Consider the following 12,352-nt stretch of genomic DNA (forward strand, 5'->3'; position numbering starts at 1 on the left):
AACTGATAAACTTGGGAGTGAAAGAGTTGTGCACCCCATTTCATCTCATTCAATCTACTTTCCTTGCTCCCTAAATAATGAGGCAGGTGTAAAAGGCAAACTCATTTCAATATCAAAATAAAAGAACATTCTGGTATTTTAAATTGGAAACATGCAGAAATTATTGTAACGTTTTATATCTGCAAATAACATGTTTTTTGATTGACCACATACATGCTTCAGATGGGACTGGTTACTTTGTTAGTTTGCCATACAACAGATGTTTCCCACTGGCTTGATATGAGTACTTACAACGGACGTAAAAAAACTCAACTATGCTCTTAAAGATTTAGAATAAAATGTACAGATGACCTGTGAAAGATTTTGCATATTAGCTCTTTATCACATAATGGCAACAGCAGATGCATGCTAGTCTGAAATGTCTTGATTATGAAGAACTATAAATTCAGGATTATTTCTGCAGAATGAAGAAACGGCAGAAATTTAGTATTAATCTCATACACACACACACACACACACACTTTTACATATGTCAGTATATTCTGCATGTGACTATCTAGTTTACATTGTCAGGAAATACACTGTGGTTAAGTAAGAGATAGAAGTGCACAAAATGTTTGGCCTCCTCTTTCCTGAGCTTTTTGACTACATGTGAAAGCTATTGAATCTGTTGATTAAAAATAACCCATAAGAATTAAAAAGCAGTACTCTCATTTATATCTGTGGAATAATTGGAGTATTTTTTGTGACATCTGTACTATTGTTGCTCTTTGATACTGAAAATGAGCATTTGCTTTCAGTTGCTTTCGAATAAAATAAAACTGATTACTTTCAACAGCTTGCAAGATTTCCTTCTGAAATTGTAACAAATAGATGAACAAATAATAGTAAAATATGTAAGCATATTAACATTTTGAAAGTTTTGGTATTCAGAAGTACATTTCAAATCATTCATTTCAGAAGAAGCAGTAGCCCTGTCTGGCAGCAGAGTAAACCAAACACAGCAAAGCAATCAGAAGAGATTTGATCAAGTTGTTCCTTCTTCCATCTGCTTTCATATTCTGTTTGCTCAGTTTGCTACTATTTATTCAATGAAATCTAGAATAAAATTTTCCTTCTGCAGTGTCACTTACAGACATTAAGATAGTAAAGCAAGCAGAAAATAAAAACAAACAGTCCCTCCTCCACCCAGACCATACATTATGCTTGAATAAAGCAGCCATGGCTTCCTTCCTCTTTTCGTCACATTTCCCTGCTAAATGTGCTGTGCTCCCCTCCCTCCACAGCCCTTATCCTCCCTCGTTATACCAAAAATCAAAAGCTCACACCTAGACTCTGCTCTGTGAAAAGAAACTGCTGTAATTGTGCCAAATCCTTCTGGGGTTTTCAATGTTTCTAACAGACACAACAGTTTACCTTCATACACCAAGCTACAGGCACGGAGCTTTAGACCAAACATTTTTCAAGCATTTTCCAGTTCCTACTCCTTTTTTGACCCTTCAAAGTATATTGCCTCAACCTCTTTGTAAAGAGTTGTTGAAGAGCTTTTTGGAAAGTCCAAATAAATGTTACCACTGTTTTCTTTTGTCTGGTACTGCTTTGATAAAATTATGCATATTTATATAAATAAATATATATACATATTTTTAAAAATCTTTTAAATGTACTTCTTATTCAAACTGTGTTATAGAAAACATGGTTATAGAAAACATATGGTTAGAAGTACTATACATGTATTAGGTATTTCAACTGCTGAGTTACAAGATTGATCAAGTTTGTAAGTACCGATACATCACTTCAGTGACCTTAACATTACTTATTTTTTCCCAGCACTCCTGTTTTCAGCAAAACTTCTTTTTTGCTAAAAATTTGGCTGGTTAAAGATTTAGGTTTTCCTCTCCATGAAAAGTGATTTGTTCCAATTTAGCCGTTTACTGTGGAACCATTTTTGTTAGCACTTTATTCATTATCTTTCATTAAGCCAGGAAATAGTATGTCTAGACTAGGTTCTTCCCTAACGGCTTTCCTAGTCTTTCCCTTCATCAGCAGCCTCAAAGGACAAAAGCTTCCCTTACCACTGCGTGTGACTTTTCAGGAGAAGCTGATTGCTAAAGATGAAGGCAACGATGGGTTGTGTATAATTCCATTTGAGATAACAATACAGAGGAAATTAGGAATAAATTAAATACATATGCTAGATAAATATATACACTTTTGATTTGACATCTAACTATCAGATTATAACAAAGGCTCCTCCTATTGCTTTCTCTTTAAGATATCATTTCTGTCACAGAAAATGCTTAAGGAAACATTCTAATTTTGTGATTTAGAAACATGGGCATCTTTTGTAGAAAACCGGTGGCAGTTTTGTTTTATTCTATATTAAACATTTTTTGTTGTTCAGCAGCAAATGACAGAAAGCATTCAACCAAAGTAGCCCTAAGCCTGCAAAACATGTATGCCAAATTGCACTTACCTGAATGCAACCAAAGCATCCCTTCACAGCACTGAGCCCATGTGTTAATTAATTCAAAAACTGACATTGCAAATTACCATTTCAGAAAACTAATGTAAAACAAACAAACAAACAAACAACAACAAAAAACATTTACCCATTGCAACATCCATTATAAATGGAAGCTTGATAGGTATCAGAGGAAAATATTTTCTAAATATATTACCTAAATTGTCTCTCCTTTACAGCCTATAAAATTCAGGTGCTTATTTATGTATGCCTGAAAGCCTAGTTAACTAAAGAAGCTTTCCAGACTGCATGTAGTTACCTGGAGTTTTATAAAATAAAACACACACACAAAACAAAACAAAAACAAACAAACAAACAAACAAAAAAAAACAACATTATTTTCTGACATCCAGAAATAACTTGTTTTTCAGTAGAAAAGCTGTAAACCAGGAAGAACCGATCCATTCCCAATATAAAACTTCCCCAATTAAAACAGTACTATTAGAACATACCTTACCTGAAATATATTTTAACATACCTTACCTAAAAAATATTTTCTTGCTGCAAGCAAACTGTACTGAAGAGAGCCACATAATACCAAGATAGTAGCATAAGAAAAATTATTCACCAGAGTCTGCATTTGTATGACATTTTTTATTAGCAATTGTTATCAGCAATTCTAATCAAGATCATTTTGGCTTGACCTAGATTAAATGTTTCCAAAAACTGGAAATTCAAGTCCACACTGAATAATATAGATTTTTCATTCCTGAATGTTTCAGAATCCCTGAAGAAGATTCTCTACCTTTCCTTGCTTCGTTAAAAGCATTTTCTTTCATAATTTGCAATAATTTTTATATGTGCTGGCCATGAAAAGGCTTCCTACCTTCAACAGGCAAACCTATAAGCCCAGAAAAAGTTAAACCAAAATCCAGTACAAGCAGCATAACAAAGATTGGCAAAGATGAGATGGAAATAAAAAATATACTGAGAAGGAAGTCGAGTGCTAAAACATGCAACTTTTAGACCTCATTACTAAGGCCTATAAATATATTAAAGATGGTTATTACTTCTAATATGCTTATGCGCATTATTTAAATTGTTACCAAACTCTCCCCACAACCTTATGGTTCACAGAAGCTCCTTAACTCAGCAGAGACATTACTGCATAATCTCTGATACAAGAACAAGATGAAAAGAAATGATGGCAAATAAGTTTTCTACAAGGAACAAAGAGATGTACAAATATGCATAGTTGAGAATCTCAGAGACTGAGCCTGACTGAAAAATTCCAGTTGAGGAGTAATTCAAGGTTTCCAGTTTTGAACACAACAAAAATTTGGTCTTCCACTCAGAAAGTATCTGTAATACTATGAGGCCTAACTTTTGTTTTACATCATTGTTTTTTTGCTTTGTTTTGTTTTTTCCTACCTATGGCAAAGCTGGAGGCTGTTCCATGCTACTTTAAGATACTCTCCACTTGTCTTGATTCGTCTAAATACTGTGTAAGTATAGGGGGGAAAAAAAAAAAAAAAAGTAAAACGTGTTCCTGGCCAAGTATGTAATAGCTATGTTTTTGTTTTGTTTTGTTTTGGTTGGTTGTTGTTTTTGTTTTATTGTGGTTTTGTTTGTTTTGTTTTGTTACTGATGAGCAACAATGCAGAACTCTATGCTGGGAATGATAACTGATACTGCAATGTGGCATTTCTGGTCTATGATAGCAGATTGCAGTACTTCCACTAAGGTGAATTTTTTTAAATTTTAGACATGGATTTACTGCTCAGACCTTCCAAGAGCTTGATGGAGGCCCCAGTGATGGCATTTAGCAGCTCAGAGAAGTAGCTGGAGTAGACAGAAACAGCACATACCAAGTCAGATACCCAGGTGGCAAGATGAGAAGTTGTAACAAGCTCATAGGTACTGCTACAGGTCTACTGTCCATTAACCCAACCTCAATCAGTACTCACAGTTCCCAGGAGAGAAACCAGCTGTGGGGTGGGATACAGTTTCAAAGGAAGAGTAGCAGTGGTGCTTTTTGGTTGGAAAACAGGACTAGGCCATGTCCTCTAATGGCAAATCCCATCACTGCCCGGTCAATACCTAAGGCAAAAAAATCGAGCCTATCTTTGAGACCTGACATAGAATCACAAAACTGTAGGGATTGGAAAGGACCTCCAGAGATCACCAGGTCCAACCCAAATTGCTGTTCACATGCTGTTCACATTTTAGCTCCACCATTGGCTGATGTAAAAGGAAAAACGCAAGAAAGTAATCTGTGCAGAAGTCCTCAAAGTTCATGAAATCCCATCAAATGGGGACTGGACAGTGCCAATCCTGTCAAGAATCCACCTGAATCTTGAACTAATTTATCAAATATCAGACGGGGAGAAATATCTTTGCAAACAGAAAAAAAGACAACCCCCACCAAACTCTCACTGATCTCCTAAAAATAATTCCCCTATGAGCAGCAGTATCCACCATAGCGCCCAAGTCATCTGCAGCCTGCATATTTGCTTAGGAGCTGGTATCACCGAATACCAGATAAAATGAAGAAGTGCTTTCCCGTCACCATTAGTCAGTGTGTCTCTGGCAAGTGTCAGAAAATGACAAGACAAAGCCCAGACCCAGAACAACCCCTACTGTCATAATAAACTAGCCAAGTGCCAAGGAAAACAAAATTAAACTCAGGCAGCTTTCGAAGTGAAGTCTGTCTGCTGACTGGTGAAGCAGTGTAGCCATTTTCCTCTATTAGCAATGTAAGATACTTTAATTTTCTCCAATTAGATAACATGGCCTACTACAGCTTTGTCATCTGGAGATGGATGACAAAATCTGAGTTATCAGCAGCTGAAACCCCTGAATTTCTTAAGGGGACAGTTCAAGAACTGACTCTTCAGAAATGTTTCCCCTTTCCATCAGGAAGAGATACAGATCTGATTCATCAATAATTTGTAAACCTAGTCTGGTCTTACAATGATGCTGAAGGACTTGCAGAACTTTACAACTGCTGGAAACTATTCCTAATTGACATAAATAATAAGGAAGCATATATGAACTATTATCTTAAGAAAGTTTTTCTAGAATGGGGAAAACAACAATATCCAACTGTCATTTTTCACAAGACAACAGTTCATATTGTCTTGTGAGTACATACCATAAAACAACAGCAACCCAGTAAAAACAAAAAACATGTAATTTTTTAATGCAAATATCACAAAAATCACTATGAACAATTTTCCAGAGGTAAATATGTCTTAGCATCTTTGAGTAAAATAAGAGTATCAGTAAAGTAACTGAGAAATTAATCTTCAAGTGCCTATAAAGCCAGCATCATTACAACTGGGAAAAGTAAATGTGGATGGCTAAATCAGAAACTTAAGCAGAAAACGAATGTGCCAGTTAGTACCATTGGGATAAGCATTCCCACCAGCTGAATGGATTCAAGTTTTATGACAAAGCCTCAGCCAAGTACCAACAGGGCTGTTCTGCTGAAGACAGGTGATGGAAGACCAAAGGTGTCCAAAGAAGGGCAATGAGACTGGTGAAGGGTCTGGAGAACAAGTCATGAGGAGCAGCTGGAGGAACTGGGGTATTAAGAAATAAGCAAATCAACTGCTTGTTAACTACAGATTTTTAAGGACAAGGGATGTCAGGGACTTGGAGAAAAGAAGTGCTCTATTCAAGCTGGAGAAGGATCTGGCTTACGGTGGGAACTATGCCTACTCATGCAGCATCAACGTAGCATGTGGTATGTCCAGTTCTGCCTCATCCATCACAGCTGACTAGGATGTTCTTCAATCCAAGAGAGCTGACACATGCCTACACAGCAGAGGATGAATTGAGTTTCTTCCACAAACAGACAGCTAGCTAGAAATCCAAAGGATACTCCCAGTAATTAGAGCTGTCTCATTTTAAGTGGACACCCAGAGGAGATGCTTTCTTGGCACTACTACTGATACACTTCATTTGATCTAGGCACCTGTACATACCTGCAGTTTCTCCACATGCATTAACACCTTAGAGGACAATTGTTAGAACAGAAGTTACACTGAAACTTAAGACAATTTGGTCAATTAGGTTACACAGAGGAGCTGTGGATGCCCCATCCCTGGAGGTGTTCAAGAGCAGGCTGGATGGGGCTTTGGCCAACCTGGTCTGGTGGGTGGCATCCCTGCCTATGGCAGGGGGTTGGAGTTGGATGATCTGTAAGGTCCCTTCCAACCTGAGCCATTCTATGATTCTATGAACTGTCTGCCAAAACTTGTTGCAGCACTTTATCTCATTCCCTATGCTGTCCCTTCATCCATTTTTGTTTTATAGGGAAATTGAGCAAAAGTTGCTTATAAGAAAAATCTAGAATCACAAAGGAGAAAGGTTTGCTCTTAATTCTGGGGATAGTATTAGAAAGATTGATACTGCTCTTCATTAATTCTTATATAACAAATATTATGCAAGAATTTCTAGAGCAAGTTTTATATTAGATTATTCATCTGTCATGTGCAAAAAGTTACCAACTCTCGATTTTATCCCACAGGTGCATGGAGCTGATTAATGATCTCAGTCTTCAGTTACCAGAATTTCTCACAACTGTTTACAAAAGCAATCACCTCTAACTGAAAGTTAATTTTAAAACATACTAAATGTAAACAGGACCATGATAAATTGATTAGAGAGTAACACTTTAAAATCTACCTCAAGTGCAAAACAAAACCCTAGAAAAAGGTAAAGACAGTTTTCCATGCCCCCTGTTGTTTTTTTCACCATCTTTTCCCATTTCAGGAGATGCCTCAGCATTCATTTCCCTTCTGCTCAGCAGACTTTGAGAAAAGCCTTTTGTAAACCTTTTGTATGAGGGCGGCCAAACACTACACCAGGCTGCCTAGAGAGGTTAAGGGCATGCTCAAAACCTGACTGGACACAGTCCTGGTCAGCCAGCTTGAGATGACCCTGCTGCGGACAAGAGTTTTCAGAAGCGCTACTTCCAAAGGCAAACCTCAACCATACTGTGTTTCTCTATTGCTTTGAAATACCACGGCAAATAAAGCATATGATGACCTCAGCTCCCTTTTCTGAAGCATGTTTGTGGATGGACTCGTATACCAGTGTTACTGTTGACATTAGGAATTACCATCCTCTCTGCCTGTTAGGAGCAGAGCATGTCCAAGATACATGTGAGCACCAAACACTTCAAACAAGCGTACATACATGCCATGAATTTATTCTGCCATGAATTTACTCTGCACTGCTCATGTTCATTTTAAACTAAACCTTTCCTCCTACCCACTTTGGACTTTTTCTTTAAAGCAAGCCATTATTTTCAATGGTATAGCAATGTATTATATAAGATATAAACATGAAGCTGCTTCATTGATAAGCATATAACATACCATGGATCCTAAGTAAAAATAGTAATAAATAAAAAGCACTACTGATGTTGGTGTTCTCAGTTACACACAACAAACAAACCCCTAACCACATAACTCAAAAAAACAACAACAACAACAAAAAAAGGACAAAACCTGCCTCTTAATAAATAGACCCCATGATCATGCCAAGTTGCTCATTCAACAAACCTACTACAGCTTGAGGATATCCATTTTCTGAGATCATTTGTGTACGAAGCACACAGTCCACCTAGCAGACATTGACAGCATTTTTATTTTATTTTTTGCCAATAGAGCAATGAAGCCACAGATTTTCAAAGATCATGTTCACTTCCAAACTCACCAGTCACATTCACAATCACTGTAATTCTAGTCTACGCAATGCCTTTGAACCAGGAATAAATTTCTTTCAAATTATTTCACAAAACCTTTAAATTTACCTTCCTTTTTCAAAAATCCCAAGAGCATAATCTTTTTCAGAAATTAAAAAATCTTCTTCTTTAAGCCCAGGAAATGAAAAGCATCATGAATTGAATTAGATCTGTCTTTCATCTGTGCAGAATTACTCAGTTCCCAGGACAAACTAGAAGAATGAATACTCCCCAGTCATCTTGGTTTTGAGAAGATTATTGTAAAATACATGGGCTGTCTGAATACATTTTGGCAACTCATGAACATGTGATGCATGCACAAAGTGAACAGGGAAACAAAATCAGCCTCTAAAGGGGTGGACAATACACTGAAAAAAAAACCAACAGATTACAGTCACACAGTTTTTCCTGTTCAAAATAACCTTATATTCCTAAAATCATCAATTTTTGAAGCATTAGAATAACATCTGCTTTTCTGCATTTCCTTTTTTTTTTTTCATTTTCATTTTTCCTAAAGTCTCTTGCAGATACAGCACTAATCTAATTGCTGATAGCTAGCATTTCTATCATCTCTAGAGAAACTTGCCATATCAAGCACAAAGATCCTCTCACTTGCCTGAAGAGTGCACAAGTACACCGCAAGTTATGTCAAACACTGCACGTGAAGGATAACTCAACAGGGAACAAGAGACAGGTGTCACATTCATATCGAAAGAAGAATCTGTGAACAATTAGCCATCTCCCTTTCAAAATGAGAGATGCCTGCAGCCAATATATATGACATATGCATCATTCTCTAAAAAGAAAATAACCGTCAGTCATTTTATTTAAAACTATGTTGTCCACATTTTCACACCAGAAAACCATACTAAAATATCCTGAATTTAACTGTCCATAATATTAATTAATCATATATTTAAATACGCATACACTTTAAGTAACTCAGGTTACTTTACAAAGTAGTTTTATGCTTAAATTATGTGCCAAGGTTATATTTTAAATTCTGTAAAGTGTAATTATCAGAACACAACATTTGTATTACTATAAATTCATTTTAAAACATTAAATTAAATTGACAGTGCCACTATAATTAAAACAACACTAAGCAGTTACCAAGAGAAACTTCCTTGGTGCTTTTACTCATAGTTCAAGAGATCGCTGTAAGGAAGCTAACGTTAGTCTAGTAAATACAAATGGCAAAAAAATATTAAAAATAAGAATTCAATTTTACAAAGTTAGATTTAATTGAACATGAACTGCCTAAGTATTTCAATATTTTCAGCTGTCATTAAAGAATCACAGTGTGTGTTACAGCCATAAAATCCATCAAAAAATTCACACACTATGCAGCAGGTATTTGAGAGCAATTTAAAAGGAAGAATGACAGTCTTCAAACTACCTGATCCATCAGTAATTAAATAAACAGATTCTTCTGTTAACACGTTCTTTCAGTGAAAGAACAAGAACTGTGTGATTTCAATAGCATTTTCCTCCTATATTCTAAACAGCTGCAGACATTAGTCCACCTGTAAGTTACTGATGCTTCTGTTCGTGTGATTCTGTATACTCTTAATGGAATAAACATTTTTCCCCATTTTGTATTACTCACTTTGGACATGCAGATTCCATCAGAAGCATGTATTTAATTATTTTCAACATAGAGTTTTAAATTATCTGCATTTTAGCGTATGATCCGTATACATAATGATAAATCAGAACCTGTTATATTTTATAAAGAAACTAAATTCCTACCTTATCAGGTCCAAACTGAGAAGTTCCCACAGCTTTCACCTATTTGAAATAATATTACAGCAGTGAGTTAAAAACCTCTTGCTTCACAACGATACTTGCTAAGTGGAGTTAGCTGTGTGAGCTGATAACTGCTCAGTAAAACTGCTCACCTCCAGCTGGTAGCAACAGCTCTGTGCAAATATCACTTGACTACTGCTGTGAACTGCAGCTACTCAGAGTGAAAGTAAGATAAGACTTGATATGTGAATATGTTTCAACACATTCAGAGGAAATGACTCAACTATCTGCACATCTTTAAACACTGGAAACTGCTTCCTCCCTCCCACCCCCTGCCGCAGAAGGTGGTATAAACGAAAGTTGCTGTCATTTATTCATTAAACACTGGCATGAACCACACACAAAAGTTCAACTTGTGAACACTAGATCCTAGATAATCCCTACACTTATTTTGCCAATTAATGCCTTGAGTGGAGAAATACAAAACTTAAATGTTTGTTTTACTACACGAACACATAAGAATTTTATGAAAATCAAAGAAAATACATACTTTCTACCCTAGTATATTCACTCTGAAGACACTTCCAAAGGAAGGTTCTACATAGGGATCTGGATAGGCTGACCGATGGGCTGAGGCCAACTTTATGAAGTTCAACATGGCTAAGTGTCAGGTCCCGCACTTGGGGCACAACAAGCCCATGCAGTGCTACAGGCTTGGGGCAGAGTGGCTGGAAAACTGTTCAGAGGAAAAGGATCTGGGGTGCTGGTTGATGCTTATCTGAATATGAGCAGTGTGCCCAGGTGGCCAAGAAGGCCAGTGGCATCCTGGCTTGTATCAGGAGCAGTGCAGCCAGAAGGACCAGGGAAGTGATCGTCCCTCTGTACTTAGCTCTGGTGAGGCTGCACCTCAAGTGCTGTGTTTAGTTTTTGGCCCCTCACTACAGGAAAGACATTGAGGCCCTGGAACGTGTCCAGAGAAGGGCAATGAAGGTGGGGAAGGACATGGAACACAAGTCTTACAAGGGGCAGCTGAGGGAGCTGGGGTTGTTTGGTCAAGAGAAGAGAAAGATCACGGCAGACCCCATTGCTCTCCACAGCTACCTGAAAGAAAGCTGTGGGGAGCTGGAGGTCAACCTCTTCTCACAGGTACCTAGTGATTAGAGGGAATGGCCTCAATGTTTAGGTTGGATATTAAGAATAATTTCTTCACTGAAAGGCTTGTGCAGCATTGAAACAGGCTGCCCTGTTTCAATTAGTTGAGTCACTACTCATGGAGATTTTCAGAAGACGTGCAGATGTGGTGCTTAGGGACATGGCTTACTGGTAGACTTGGCAGTGCAAGATTAACGGTTGGGCTGGATGGTCTTAGAGGTCTTTTCCAACGTAAATGATTCCATGATTCTAACTAATTTAAACAGACTTAAAAAAAAACTTTTCAGGTAACAACTGCTATTAATCTCTTATAAAACTTCAAAAAATTTTTCTTCTTGGTCACTACAGAAATATCAGAAGCTGAAAAAGAAGGTATGAAGATAAAAAGGCTGAGATAAAAATGATGTAGATCTTTTTCAATAGAATTTCAATAGAATTTCAAAATATCTTCATTTTAAGAGCATTAAGTGCAAATATTCCACAACTGGATACACATCATTATTTGCATGATGTTAGAGTCTGTCCAGTCTTATCTACCCTTAGTATGGCACTTAATTTATTTCTTTAATCTCCACTTGCTGAAGAAAATCTTGCTTTAATTTAGGTTGAATCTTGAATATGCAGAGAAATGGCTCTCTTTAAAATCCTTATATGTCTTCAACATTTTGTAGTCAGCACTATAGATTTAACATTCTTCTACATCACGTTGCTTTTGATCTAAGTGATCTCAGTTTTATAGGCTTTGGATCTCCTGCATTAAGCATAATATTCCACAGCAGCCGATGAATGAGCACAATCTGGAAAAGTGGATTCTCTCTTGCTAGACTTCTCCATTTCACAGAGAATCCCACTGATGCCTGGGACACCCTCACACACTGGTGCAGTTTACCCTGTACTATGTCAGTCTAGACTTAAATTTAGTGGTGTGCCTGTGAACTACAAGTTTCAAACACCACGGATAGCCAGAAAGTATGTATCATCCTGTAACCAAACATAAAAAATCAGTGCTCTCATGAAGCTGTTGGTGTGATAGGAACATTGAAATAGCTGATCTAATATATATCATTATTGGTTATAATGAAGAAATAAATAAATAAATAAAAATACCAGATTATTCCTCAATAGCACCTTGCTACAAAGGAGAAAAAAGTATGGTGGAATTAGTTATTTCATGTCAACCACATACTAACCAACTTGGGTACTAGACTAGGTCAGAACATTCCACCATTTTC

The 12,352-nt window shown here is 37.0% G+C and overlaps 1 protein-coding gene across 12 annotated transcripts in view; it reads right to left on the reverse strand.

Moving 5' to 3' along the window:
- Window positions 1-12,352, reverse strand: part of MCTP1 (multiple C2 and transmembrane domain containing 1) — a gene marked incomplete at both ends in the record, with an annotated part of 313,509 nt that overhangs the window by 188,840 nt on the left and 112,317 nt on the right. Inside the window, 2 exons of one of the 12 annotated variants that reach the window (XM_084504207.1) lie at window positions 9,972-10,010; window positions 10,121-10,186. The exons of 8 other annotated variants lie outside the window; for them this stretch is intronic. Of the gene's footprint in view, window positions 1-8,835; window positions 8,962-9,971; window positions 10,187-12,352 lie in introns of those variants that run through there. 3 more of the 12 variants (XM_084504198.1, XM_084504206.1, XM_084504197.1) reach the window with 3 other exon arrangements.

This window comes from Aythya ferina (genome assembly GCF_964211825.1).
Source record: "Aythya ferina genome assembly, chromosome: Z".
Taxonomy (NCBI): Eukaryota; Metazoa; Chordata; class Aves; order Anseriformes; family Anatidae; genus Aythya; species Aythya ferina.